A 13,107-nucleotide genomic window follows, 5' to 3' on the forward strand; every position below is an offset into this window, starting at 1 on the left:
CCTCCTCCCAGCATGTGAGCTGCTGCTGGAGCTTCCCATGGCCAAACTCAACTGGAAGCCATATGAGAAAGAAGCCTAGATGATGGAGTTCATAGCAGTCATGTTCCCTGGGCACAGAGATAGGCATGGAATGGATGGGGAAGGAGGAGGTGCAGAGGGGTTATTCAATAAAGTCATTTCTATCTTTCATTTCTGACCCACTACACACACACACACACACACACACACACACACACACACCCCTTCCCTCATATTTCCAAACAAAACTGCATATGTAGTATTGGGAAAAGCAGGTGGTATTTAACTAATAATTCCGCTAATGCTTATTTGCTAAGTCCAGTAATGAATTCAAGCTAAATATTGTTGTTTCGTCTCCCAGAGTTCAGGGCCATTAGTGGCTGTATGTACTTGGCAAGACATACTCACTCTTGGACTCAAATCCAGTTTTTTGGATACATAAATATCCTCTAGCTCACTGAGAGACTTAATGTGCTTCCCTAAAGACCTTACTAACTTACTGGCAGTGAGTGAATTCAGCACCAAGGATATCAGACTCCCTAGAAGACAAAAAAAAAAAAAAAAAAAAAAAAAACCCGAGAGAGAGAGAGAGAGAGAGAGAGAGAGAGAGAGAGAGAGAGACAGAGAAATTTAAAAATTAGCAAGGAGCTCAGCGTGTAGTGCTGCTGCCTCCACTTCCCACTCCCTGTTCTTCCCCAGGACTCCTTCTTTAGGTAATGGCTTCTCGGCAACTGCAGCTGCCTCCCGTTGGAAAAGATAAACGTCCTCCTTCCCTCCATAGAGACAGAGAAGAGTCAGGTTGGTGGAGATATCTGAACCTTGTGAGCCTCCAGCACAGACCAACAAAGGAGCTATTCATGCTGTGGGTCTTGAGATGGAAGCAGAGGCATAACCGGAAAACAAGCAGCTGTGAATCATTTGGTCAGTCTTGATGTATCATTTAGATCTCCAAGAAAGAGAGAAATCTTTTAACCACAGGCCTACAGGACATCTGGAAATTCTTTGGTCAAGGTAGCCCCATTGTGGTTTCTCCCATAAGCAAGATAAGATTTGGCGACTAATTTGTGCTCGACTACAACAACATTAAATTAACATTTTAACTTCTGGTGCATAGGATAAAATAATAATTAGCATTATAAATAATAAAGAGCACTTGTCAAATGCCTGATGCAGTCCAGGCATGTGTCAAGAGTTTTTTTGTCCTAATTCTCACAACTCTTAAGGCAGATACATTAGATTATTAGATTAGACTATTCGATTATAACACGTTAAACTTAAAGAGTAATAATTCAAAATATACTCAAGGGGGGAGCTCCTCTTTACAGAAGAATGTCACCTAATACAGGGAAAAATGAAACATACAAAATCATACTTTTTCAACCATTATTGTAATCATTGATTTAGGCAGAGGTCATCAAATGGATGCTAAAACATCTTGGTTAAAAGTTTGCTAGAGGATAGAATATAAGAGGTACAGTCTCAAAGCATCATGCCGCAGGTTAGTTTTTAATTACAAAGGGAAAAGAAGGTACTTTTACAATAGAAAAATCTGGCTGATGATATACTAACCAAGTGAGCAGAGTTAACGTCAGCAGTAATGAGACAAACTGACCTGACGTGCCTCGTGATGGTTTGTCATGAGAAGTGCTTAACATCATCATATATATGGGTTGAGCATCCCTAAACCAAAAATCCAAGATTCAAAATGCTCTGAAATCCAAAAGAGTACCAACATGACATCACAGGTGGAAAATTCCACACCTGACCTCGTTTGATTGGTCATAATCAAAACTGATTCAAACTTTGTTTCATGAACAAAAATTATTTAAAATATTGTATAAAATTACCTTCAGGCTATGTGTATAAGGTGTGTATGAATTTCATGTTTACACTTGGGTCCCATCCTGAAAGCAACTCATTATATTTATGCAAATATTTCAAAATCTGAAAAAAACATTTGAAATCATGAACACTTCTGTTCCCCAGCATTTTAGATACGGTACACTAAACCTGTAGTATTCTTATTGAATTGTTTAACCTGAATCCAGTTATGAGGAAACAGACATATTCAGATTTGGGGACATTCTACAACTGGCCACAACTAGCTTGGACTATTCAAAAATATTAACATCATAAAAAATGAAAAAGTTAGGGAGGAGTCTAAACTGAAACACACTGCAGAGACACTAGCTAAATGTAATGTGGATCCTTAACTGGATCCTGGGCGGGGGAAAAGAAACGTTAGGTATGAAGACATTACTGAGATAATTGGGGAAATTCGAATATGGAGTACATATTCATGTTACGGTATTCAGAGTCAGAGTTTCCTGGTTGATTGAGCACAACTGTATTTAGGGAGGAGACGGTTTTCTGTTCTTAGGAGATATTTGTGAAGTGTTTAATGGTCATCAAGTCTGCAACTTACTTTCAAATAGATCAACAACCACTGCGAAGTGTTATATGAAAAGAGACAAAGCAAATGTGGCAAAATGCCAACAACTGAGGAACTGAAGTGAAAACTAGATGTATGGCAACTTCTACTTGTCTACAGGCTTTAATTTTTTTTTTTTTTAATAAAGAGTTGGGAAAGAAAGGGCAGTATTATTGATTCTACTTTTTCAAAATGTAAACCAAGCTTGAGGTGTGCCAGCTAGTACATGCTAGAGCTGATGTTCAAGTCCAGGTGTTTCTGACTCTACTAACCCCTTCAATACATTTTGGCCTTAGAATAATCAGTGTGAACATAATCAACGTGAAATGGTCTTTAAAATGTATGTCACTCATTTCCCTAAGTCCCTCATGACTGAAACAAACAAGGACTTGGGTTTGGTTTGCAGGTGTGCTGTGCTCCCCTCCACACCCCCATACTCTCAGTCTCCTCACTCTGGGAAGGAGAAAGGCACTTCCCTCTTATATGAATATTACTGAATTCATTCCATGTCAATCATTGAGGCCTAATGTAAACGCTTGTAGCATGCTGGGATCTAAATGAAGCCTGACTTTTCATCATCTCCGAACACAAAACCTAGGAGATAACAGAAGACAACTTTAAGATAGCTTTAATAGAAGTCAACATAATATACAGTTGTAGTTTCACTGATAACACATGAACAAAAAAAGAGTGAGGAAAAGGGCATTTCTTCAAGCCAGTTGACTCCCTTTCTTCAACATTATCAGCTATTTATGAAAATAATGATTTATTTTATTTGGTATATATGAAGTGATTAATCATATAACCTTACAGTATCCATCTTAGGTAATGCCTGCTCCATGTCCATGAATTTAAACTAAGCTGCCTGGACTTCTCAGTGAGTAGTATTTGGAAGTTTAAATTTTAACACCTTATGTTGCTACATAATACAGTTCCTTGGCATTTGAGCCAGATTCTTATTTAAATGTCTTCAGTCAATATAACTAGTCATAAAGCAAACTCATTCTTTGGTGGTTATGAGCAGCAGCCTCACTTCTCTTACCCTCTGTACCCTACATTTAGTTTTTGAATTTTATAAATTGCTGACAGGAGCCAGATCTTTTTTTGGAAAGTGATTTATGCAGGCAGGAGGCAAAAGCTCACAGTAGGCTAGAGGTGTCATTAGCAATTTTGTTCTTTATAGAGCAGGAAACTCTAATCAGTGTTTTTAAGCTATTAATTCTATAGGCTAGTACTTCCCTCCCACTAGGAAGCGCTTATTTTCTCCACCCCTGAAGATGTGTGTTTTTTAATGTTTAAGCAAATCCCTGCTGTGCCTTTGTCTCTGTAAGTATAATGGAAACGCTCTGTTTCTGTTCTGCCTGTGGCGCGCGCATCAGGGCATCCAGGTATAGCCTTGTGTTGCCTGTCAGCTGCCACATGTGGAGGGTGAAGGGCAGGGAAAATCACATTTTGTGGGGGACTGTCGACATTCTTCTCAATGGAATTCTTTGGCAAACTTGAGGAAAAGGAAAAAAATAATGTGGGAGACTGGACAGAGTCAGGGTCCCCCGGGTACCAAGTGTAGCTCAGAGTGACGATTGGTGAATCACTTCATTTCCATGTGGAACTAAATGCAACCAAGTGATTTCTTAGGCTTTCCCCAGTCATTCTTAGTGAAAATATGGACTTCTCACATCAATTCTGAGTCACCTTCTTCCCACCTAGAATGATTACCATTTTTCTCATAGTCAGTGTATGCAGCAGCATATACCCTCATTTGCCTTTGGGTACATTCCTGAGTCAAGATACACAACAGCATATCAATGGGGCTGCAAAAGCCCCCCCGCCCCAACAGACTTGGAAATAATATGCTCTTCATGAGGAATGTGGCTGTGCCTCTCTTCTCCCCAGACCTCTTCCTTACCAGCTGTGGTGCTTTCTCTTTCTTGGACTCTAGCAAAGATACAAGCAATTGAGCAACTGAGATAAGAAGCAGCAAGGTTAGGACCAGAAGTCTCAAGCAGGGTTCCAAGTATTACCTCTACAGTCCTGAGCAAGGCCTTATTTGCATGAGACAATGAATGATGGGATGAGGAAATGACAACATGCAGTATTTCATCACAGTGTAATCCATGAAGCTACTGACATGTGGTAGGGTGAAGCATGAGGCGCTAGGCTACATGGCACCTTTATGACATGAGAACCAACGGAAGCATATGAGCATCTGGGGCATCTCAGAGCCAAAGGTAAAATTAATATCCAGCCAATCACTAAAGACTAGGTTCCTATGCAGATTTTGAAATTTTAAAATCCTGAAGTTCTTTCTCATTGGACTACAGCATGGCATCGTCTCGTACCCATGGTTATGGATAAGTATGAAAATTATGAGATTTGAAATTTATAATTTAATCCCAGAAACGGGATCTTCTATTTTCTGGCCAGAGGCCAACTCTCTGGAGATGTAATAAGGCCAGCAGATTATAAGACCCTCATTGCTTTGCTCGAAGCGGAGCTCTTGAAATGGTGCAAAGTAAACAACTCGTAATACCAGGACCACTTTGTCAGCAACCAGCAAAGGCTGCCTAGGGATATAGTGAATCTGCTCCTCAAGTAAATCTTGAGAAGTTGAATGTCCTCCAAGCTTTCAGCTTTCTAGCTATGGCTCCTTTAGCAACTGTTACTGACTTCCTGCCACAACAAAAACATGGAGCTGCATTCTTTTCCATTCTCCATAAAACCAGCATCCAAACTGCAGTGCTAAATGAATGTGTGAATATTTAGCACTGACATACATTGTTCTTACTGAGCAAAGCATTAGACAAAATATTTTCTCAATGAATCATTAGAGTGATATAACTAAGAGAATATTATACACATTTAGAAGATTTTTTTAATCTAAAGTGTGAGAAAATACTGTATTTGAAAGTCAGAAAACTGCATTTCGTTATACTAAATCAATCTGACTTTCACCCATCCTCACAAACCCCCTTTACCTTCATTATGAATTAGAGAGCTTCTTATTATTATATTATTTGTAATGGAACTGGTATTCCTGGCTGGCTAATGGGCGAGCACACATTAATTCCAGGTTCAAAGGAAGACAAAGACCCTCTGCCAGGGTTCTTTATTATTTGTGCTTCTGAGAAAATGCATTGATAGTGCAGTGACTCTGTGTGCACACTCCCAAAGGACAGAGAAATCATGCAGAAACTTCACATGCAGAGTTTGCAGAAAGAAATGTCAGCTCACACCTGACGGCCACGGCTGCTGACACAAGAATGATAATAACTAGACTGGTATATATTAGAAGTTGCAACTGTTCTTAGAAGTAGGTATTTAATTAATGGCTTGATTCCATCATCTACTAAGAGATGGGTCTAAAAAGTATTTTCTAGCCTTTTTTGATGGGCTAAGAATCTGTACGGAAGATTGCTCTAGGTGTGAAATATAGCAATAGGTGAGTGCACACAAGGGTATGTACTGAATTCACACAGGCTTATATAAGAATCCTGAATTAGATGATATAAAGTCTAAGCTACAATAATAAAAAGACCCTACAATACAAGGCTAAACGACACACGACATTGCCTTCCATTTCACTTCACAGCACAACTGGACTAAGCTAGGAGACGGTCCACAAGATCATTCAGGGACACAAGTTCTTTCCAGCTTGCTACTGAAGTCTTCACCAGGATATTAACATCATCTGCATGGTGAAAGCTGGCTTGTAGCCTTAGCTACACGCATGAAAAGTAGGGCACAGAGGCAGTCCAGGGCAAACACTTTCCTTTTAGGGTAGTAAGACAAAGGTAGTACCCATCTATTCTGCTCTCATTCCATTGACCAGAACTTAGTCATATAGCCATATTGAGCTATGTAGAGGCTGGAAAATGGTGTCTGGCTGGTGACCATGCCCCTAAGAAGAAGAAAACTAGTTTGGAAGAGAGAAATAGCAGTCTACTGTCTGACTTGAACTTTTCTCTATTGAGTCTTAATGTTATTTTCAACTGGGCTTCTGATGTCAGAAGCACTAAACTGGCAAGCTCCATTTCTGGGAAAAGCTGTTAATGAAGTAAAATAGAGTTGCTGCACTAGGCTAAAAGTTTAGGTTTGTGGTTTTTACTGATGGGCTTACAAATGCTTTTTTATTTTTATTTCAGAGACTGTCAAAAGTGAAAGGTGGCTTTTGATATATGAGAATCAGTTAGACTTCCATTGAGGTATTCAACAACCTTACAAATTACTTATACTGCTCACTATCAGAAATAAATTAATTTTCTTACAAAATCAGCTCTATGTCTGTAAAAATAAAAATAAATTCCGATTTTTCTATGCCAGTCCTTTTTCTCATGAACAGCCTGTTCTGCAAATCATCCGGGACTTTGTTAGTGTCATATCTGCTGCACAGCCTGAGGTGGGTGATTGATTGTGCAGTCAGGTTGAAAAGGACCAATCCTTGGCAGACGATAGCTAGGGGATCAGGAAGATAAAGGCATCTGGAACAAGGGACTTTAAAATAACTCAGTCTGTTCTCTGGGCTTCTTAAAAATATGAAATTCTTGGCCGGGCACAGTGGCTCACGCCTGTAATCCCGGCACTTTGGGAGGCTGAGGCTGGCAGATCACAAGGTCAGGAGTTCAAGACCAGCCTGGCCAACATAGTGAAACCCCATCTCTACTAAAAATACAAAAAATTAGCTAGGTGTGGTGGCGGGCGCCTGTAGTCCCTGCTACTCGGGATGCTGAGGCAGGACAGTCGCTTGAACCCGGGAGGCAGAGGTTGCAGTGAGCCTAGATCGCACCACTGCACTCCAGCCCAGGTGACAGTGCGAGACTCCATCTCAAAAAAAAAAAAAAAAAAAAAAGAAATTCTTAAAAATTGTCAGGATCTTTAGCTAATTATTCTTTCTCTAAATCCCTTTATCTGTAGGTAGATTTATTCAATAGAAACTATTGGTGGCATGTCTTAAGATGACCAACTTTCTTTTCCTTTCCTTTCTAGGATAGCTGGCAATAAGCAGCTATCCTATGGCAATGACCAGCTATATTTTTTGATTGTCTCCACATTCAAATGCCAGGAGCCCCATGGATTTTAATAAGGTTTTAGAATCAGGCTGTTTTCTTTTTTGTGTGTTTTGCATTCCTATTGCCTCCCCCAGGCCTCTAATCTTGCAGAGTCCCCAGAAATTGCTCCATTCAGCAATGAATTGTTCCATTCAGATTTCTTCCTTCACAAGCACACTCAACCCGGGGAGGGACATGAGCAAGCCACTCAGGACTGAGCATTAAATCACAAGTTCACAGTTGCTTTCTTTCACCCAAAGAGGTTTTTGTCTTATTTAGCACCATTACTAACACATCTTTAGCACCTTATTTACAATACAGGCAAGTTTAGGAAAGAATGTTAATATAAAGCTGGTTTGGCCCGAATGCCAGGGAGAGGAAGTCACAGTACACAGTAGGGTGTGTGTGTGTGCATGTGTGTGTGTGTTTGTATGTATCAGTAAAATGACAGCAGCTTTTCTCCAGAGCAGTGTTCATACACACCATGAAACTAACATCCTTTCTTGCAAAAGGTACAAGAATACCCACACATAGGAACCATGACTCCTCTATGAAAAAAATAAAATAAAAATAAATTTAATCGATATTTTGTGCTAATAAATGCCTAAAGATGATGTTTTTGTGTGGTCACTTTCCTTTCTTTTTAACACAACATCCGTTGACCTATACTGAAAGTTCCATGTTGTTTGTACCTACTAGATATTGCAATAGTATCAAAACTGGGGAGAGGCAAAGGTATTGTTAAATTTATTTAAGCTTTAATTTATTCAGATATGTAAATTTTATTTCAGAGCTAGAATGGTTCATTTTCACCAAACTGTACTCATTCATTCATTCATTTTTTCAATTATAAACTAAATACTGGCCGGGCGCGGTGGCTCAAGCCTGTAATCCCAGCACTTTGGGAGGCCGAGACGGGTGGATCACGAGGTCAGGAGATCGAGACCATCCTGGCTAACACCGTGAAACCCCGTCTCTACTAAAAATACAAAAAACTAGCCGGGCGAGGTGGCGGGCGCCTGTAGTCCCAGCTACTCGGGAGGCTGAGGCAGGAGAATGGCGTAAACCCGGGAGGCGGAGCTTGCAGTGAGCTGAGATCCGGCCACTGCACTCCAGCCCGGGCTACAGAGCAAGACTCCGTCTCAAAAAAAAAAAAACCACACACAAAAAAACTAAATACTTACTGGGCACTGTTAAATACTTGAGAGACCACAAGCAAGTCTCCCTATTTTGAAGAATCTAACTCCATAACTCAGAAATTTAAAAAATACTCATATATAATGCTTTTATAGTAATACAAAATAATATTCTTTCGAATTAAGAGCCAAATGGGCAGCAGAGATGCCAAGAAGATGGGAAACAGCACTTGAACAAGGTGGAACTTGAGCTGGAAGTTGAAAGATGGACAGATTTTGAATTTGTAAAAAAGAAGGAACCAGCCTGGCCAATGTGATGAAACCTCATCTCTACTAAAAATACAAAAACTAGCCAGGTGTGGTGGTGCGTGCCTATGACCCCAGCTACACAGGGGGCTGAAGCATGAGAATCTCTTGAACCCAGGAGGCAGAGGTTGCAGTGAGCCGAGATCACGCCACTGCACTCCACTCCAGCCTGGGTGACAAAGCAAGACTCCATCTCAAAAAAAAAAAAAAAAAAGATAGGAAAGAAAAGGAAAGAAAGAGATAGTATTCAAGGCAGAGAACATAGAAAAATGTGCCCAGATGATGAGCTGGGATTGTATGAGGAAGAGTGATTAAGAGAGAGAACAGAGGAGTAGCATGAAATATTTCTAGGAAGATGGTGTGAGTGTTCAGCCTGAGTTGGCAAAAGTGAGGAGGTATAAGTGGTGTGCTACAAAGTATATCACCCTGAAAACTGACTCCACCATGAGAAAGTATGGGAAGGAGGGGGTGTGGGGCAGGGAGTATATATATGAAGTCTGTATACATCACCAGGTTTCTAACTTACAAATATTTTAATTTCTAGTAAATGGGTTATCTAGCACCCTTCTTTTTTTTTTCCTGTTCCTTTAAGCATTCTGATGGTAGACAGATTCTTTGTAGCCAATAGAAATTTTGTAAAGGAAGGTGGAAAAAATATATAAAAGAGAGAGAGGAGGAGTATCTAATTCTCTGAACTGAACATTAGCCTAGAAGTAAAGGATGCTGACATTGGAACCAGATTCCCTAGGTTTGTGCCCCACACTTCCATTCACTGGCTTGCAATTTTACACAAGATGTTTAAACTTCTTGTTCCTTATTTTACTAAACAGTAAAATAATGATAACATTAGTCCCATCTCATAGGGCTATTGTCGAGACCAAATATGTCTCATTGAAACCAAATATGTAAAATTCTTAGAAAAGTTCCTAGTACATAGTAAGTGCTGCTGAATAAATGGTAGCTATTGTTATTCTAATGAGGAAGAAGAAACTCAGGCAACTAATGCATCAATTTTAGGGTGAGAGGAGGAAGAAGAAATTGAATAAAAATCTGATTTTCTTGGATGCATTTAGTATTAAACAGTGCTCATTAAACTGTACTACTTCATACCAAGGTGAACCACAGCTCCCTGGATACATGATTATCTAAGAAAAGAAAAACCTTGGTTCTGTTAGAACTGAGTTTCTTAACTGTGACACTATGGACATTTGTTGGGAAAGAAAGACAGATGTCCTGTGCACAGAATGATATTTAATAGCATCTCTGGCCTCTATCTATGACATGCCAATAGCCTCTCCTTCCCTCAGTCATCACAACCAAAACTGTTTCCAGACAGTTTTGTTCCCCAGATGTCACTGGGGAACAAAATCACCCCCACTCAAGAACTACTGTGTTAGAATCATCAGATGGAAACCCATTGCTTGAGTTTTTCAAACACAAGAATGTGGCCAAAATCAATACTGGTACATTTAGCCTATACCCACTCAAATAAACCAGACAGCTTTCATCACAATGGACCTCACTGAGCAGAAACAAATCCATCCCAAATGACAGTGTCCAAGGAAGGTTGGTGGTGGAATGCAGAGGTACTAACAGGGAGGAGGAATTGGAAATGTGTTGGTGACTTAGCAAGATTTGAATAGTGGTATTTTCTAAGCAACCAGAATGGCTTGAGTAATATCATCATCTCTTTGCTTCTGTAGAATGGGAAAATAAAAATAATAAATATTTGACTTTTAGTAGCCATTCTTCCTTAAGAAAGGGTTGCTTTAATCTGTATCTCATGTGAATCCATTAGACATTTGCTGCTTCTTGCTTTCTCTGGGGTGATTTGCTTTTTAAAGCAGCAGGCAGCATGTCAGACAAAAGGACATCATGGCCTGGATGGTCTTTGCAGATGGGAAGCAAGACCTTTCTGACTGCAGGTGATCTGTCTCTGCCTAGAGAGTTAATATAGCTAGAGTTTTTCCCATCATAATGTGTCAACTTTAGAAAGATTAATTTCAGCTAAATGGATATATGTTGTGAGCTCTGAGAACACCGAAAGCTGCATACTAAGTTGCAGCTACTATGCAGTATGTCTTAGTCATCTCAGGCTGCTGTAACAAAATACCATAGACTGGGTGGCTTAAGCAACAGACATTTATTTCTCTCAGTTTGGAGTCTGGGAAGTCCAAGATCAAGGTGCCTGCTGCGTGAGTTCCTGGCGAGCGCTATCTTCCTGGTTTGCAGAGAAAGGCCTTCTTGCATTCTCACGTGGTAGAGAGACAGTGGGAGATTTATGCCTCTTCTTATAAAGGCACTAAAACTACGATGGTGGTGGGGGGCAACATATATGACATTGTCTAAATCTAATTACATCCCAGAGGCTTGACCTCCATATACCATCACATTGGGTATTATTAGGGCTTCAACATATGAATTTGGGGGAAGATACAAAATTCAGTCCATAGCACAGTGAATACTCTCCAGTAAAATGAAAAAAAAAAAAAGAAGAAATAAATAATAGTAAATGTAGAAAAATACAGACTCTGTTCAGCAAAACCAATGTATTCAAAATTCTAAAACTGTAGTGTTTACTGAGATATTTGAAATAACTTTAGTTGGTTACACGCAAAACAAATGAATTGTGAAATGACAAAACATGATACAGCATTTCTGGAGAATTTGACACAGTACACAGAGAAAAGCTGCAGAAAGAATAAATATTCTTTCCTGACTCCAAATGAGAAAAGGTACTGCTCAGAGATAAAATTAAAGACAAGAAAATTGGATATCTGTTTCAGGAAATAAAAATAACATTTTAAATCAGATTATTGAAGTATCCCCCAGCCTTATTATTTTAGGTTGATCTGGTAAGTAAACCCATTGGGCAAATCTTATGCAGGCAGGTAGCTAAATTAAGTGGCCCAAGAATTCTTTTCAATTTCCAATTTCTTTGACTTCTAACACAATTGAGAAATGTATAATCAGGTGAATAATAGAATTACTTAGAAGGGATATTATCATATCTCATTTGTATTTGATTTAAACTTAAATCTAACCACTTTGAAAAGCTTTGTGCCGACTGAATTATTTTCTGCTACATGGTGGATGCTCTTTCTTATTTGTTCACCATGGTCTGCTTTTATTTGGAATATTATGGTATTTAATAACATGTCTAGCCATAACCATGGAATTTGTTACAGCTTTTAATATCAGCAACATAACTCTTCTACTCTCTTGACTTAGCATTTCAAAAGTGAGGTTCATAAAAATCCTATTTGTAGAGCAAACATATAACTCCAATTTCATGTACCAAATTTGGTAGCCATGGCTTTCTTTATCTTCAGTGCATTTGCATTAACATAAGATGATAATGTCACTAGCTTCTCTACCAAATAACATTCTAGCATAAGCCACAGCAAGGGCAAAAGCCCAGCAAAATTCAAGCATGTGACATACCCAGAGAATGCTAATACTCAGTGTAGCTGAAAAACTATGCATGAATGAAAAGGAATATTAAATTCTGGGGTAAAATACTTATTTTGAGTTTGAAATACTTAATTGTGACCAAAAATTGTTTCTTCTCATATAAAAATAGAAGGACCCCCTGGAGAACTGTGGCTGTCTCTGGCAAAGGTACTTTTGACTTCAAAATGTCACTGAAGAATTTGTGCCTAAAGCCTCCTTGAAGGCAGACTTTTGATGAAAGAAAAAAGGATTTCTGGTTTTGAAAGCTCTTTTTCTCAGGGGGAAAAAAAAAAAAACAAAAAACTTTAGCAGAAACACAAACTGAAAAATGTACAGTATATGACCATTGAATCTTTTTAAAAGTTAGTGCTAGGCAGGAAAAGCAGTGGAAGAATTTCAGACACTACAGGAAACTCCCCAAATTCATATTTCCCTCTTAGTGAACCCGAAACTTGAAAATGAATGCAGGTTTTTGTGTCCCCACCCATCAAGTGCATACGTTGAAGCCCCAGTCCCCAGGGTGATGGTATTTGGAGGTCAAGCCTCTGAGAGGTAATTAGTTTTAAACCAGGTCATGTGGGTGCCCCCACCACACACACACACACACACACACACACACCACTGTGGGATTAGTGCCCTTATAGGAAGAGACACAAGAGAAATCTCTCTGCACCAGAGAGAGGTCCCTCACCAGGAACTGAATCAGCCTTACCCTGAT

At 39.4% G+C, this 13,107-nt stretch overlaps 1 protein-coding gene across 2 annotated transcripts in view; it reads left to right on the plus strand.

Moving 5' to 3' along the window:
* Positions 1-13,107, plus strand: part of RAB3C (RAB3C, member RAS oncogene family) — a 293,496-nt gene that overhangs the window by 223,590 nt on the left and 56,799 nt on the right. The window lies entirely within an intron of this gene.

This window comes from Macaca fascicularis, chromosome 6 (assembly GCF_037993035.2).
Source record: "Macaca fascicularis isolate 582-1 chromosome 6, T2T-MFA8v1.1".
NCBI lineage: Eukaryota > Metazoa > Chordata > Mammalia > Primates > Cercopithecidae > Macaca > Macaca fascicularis.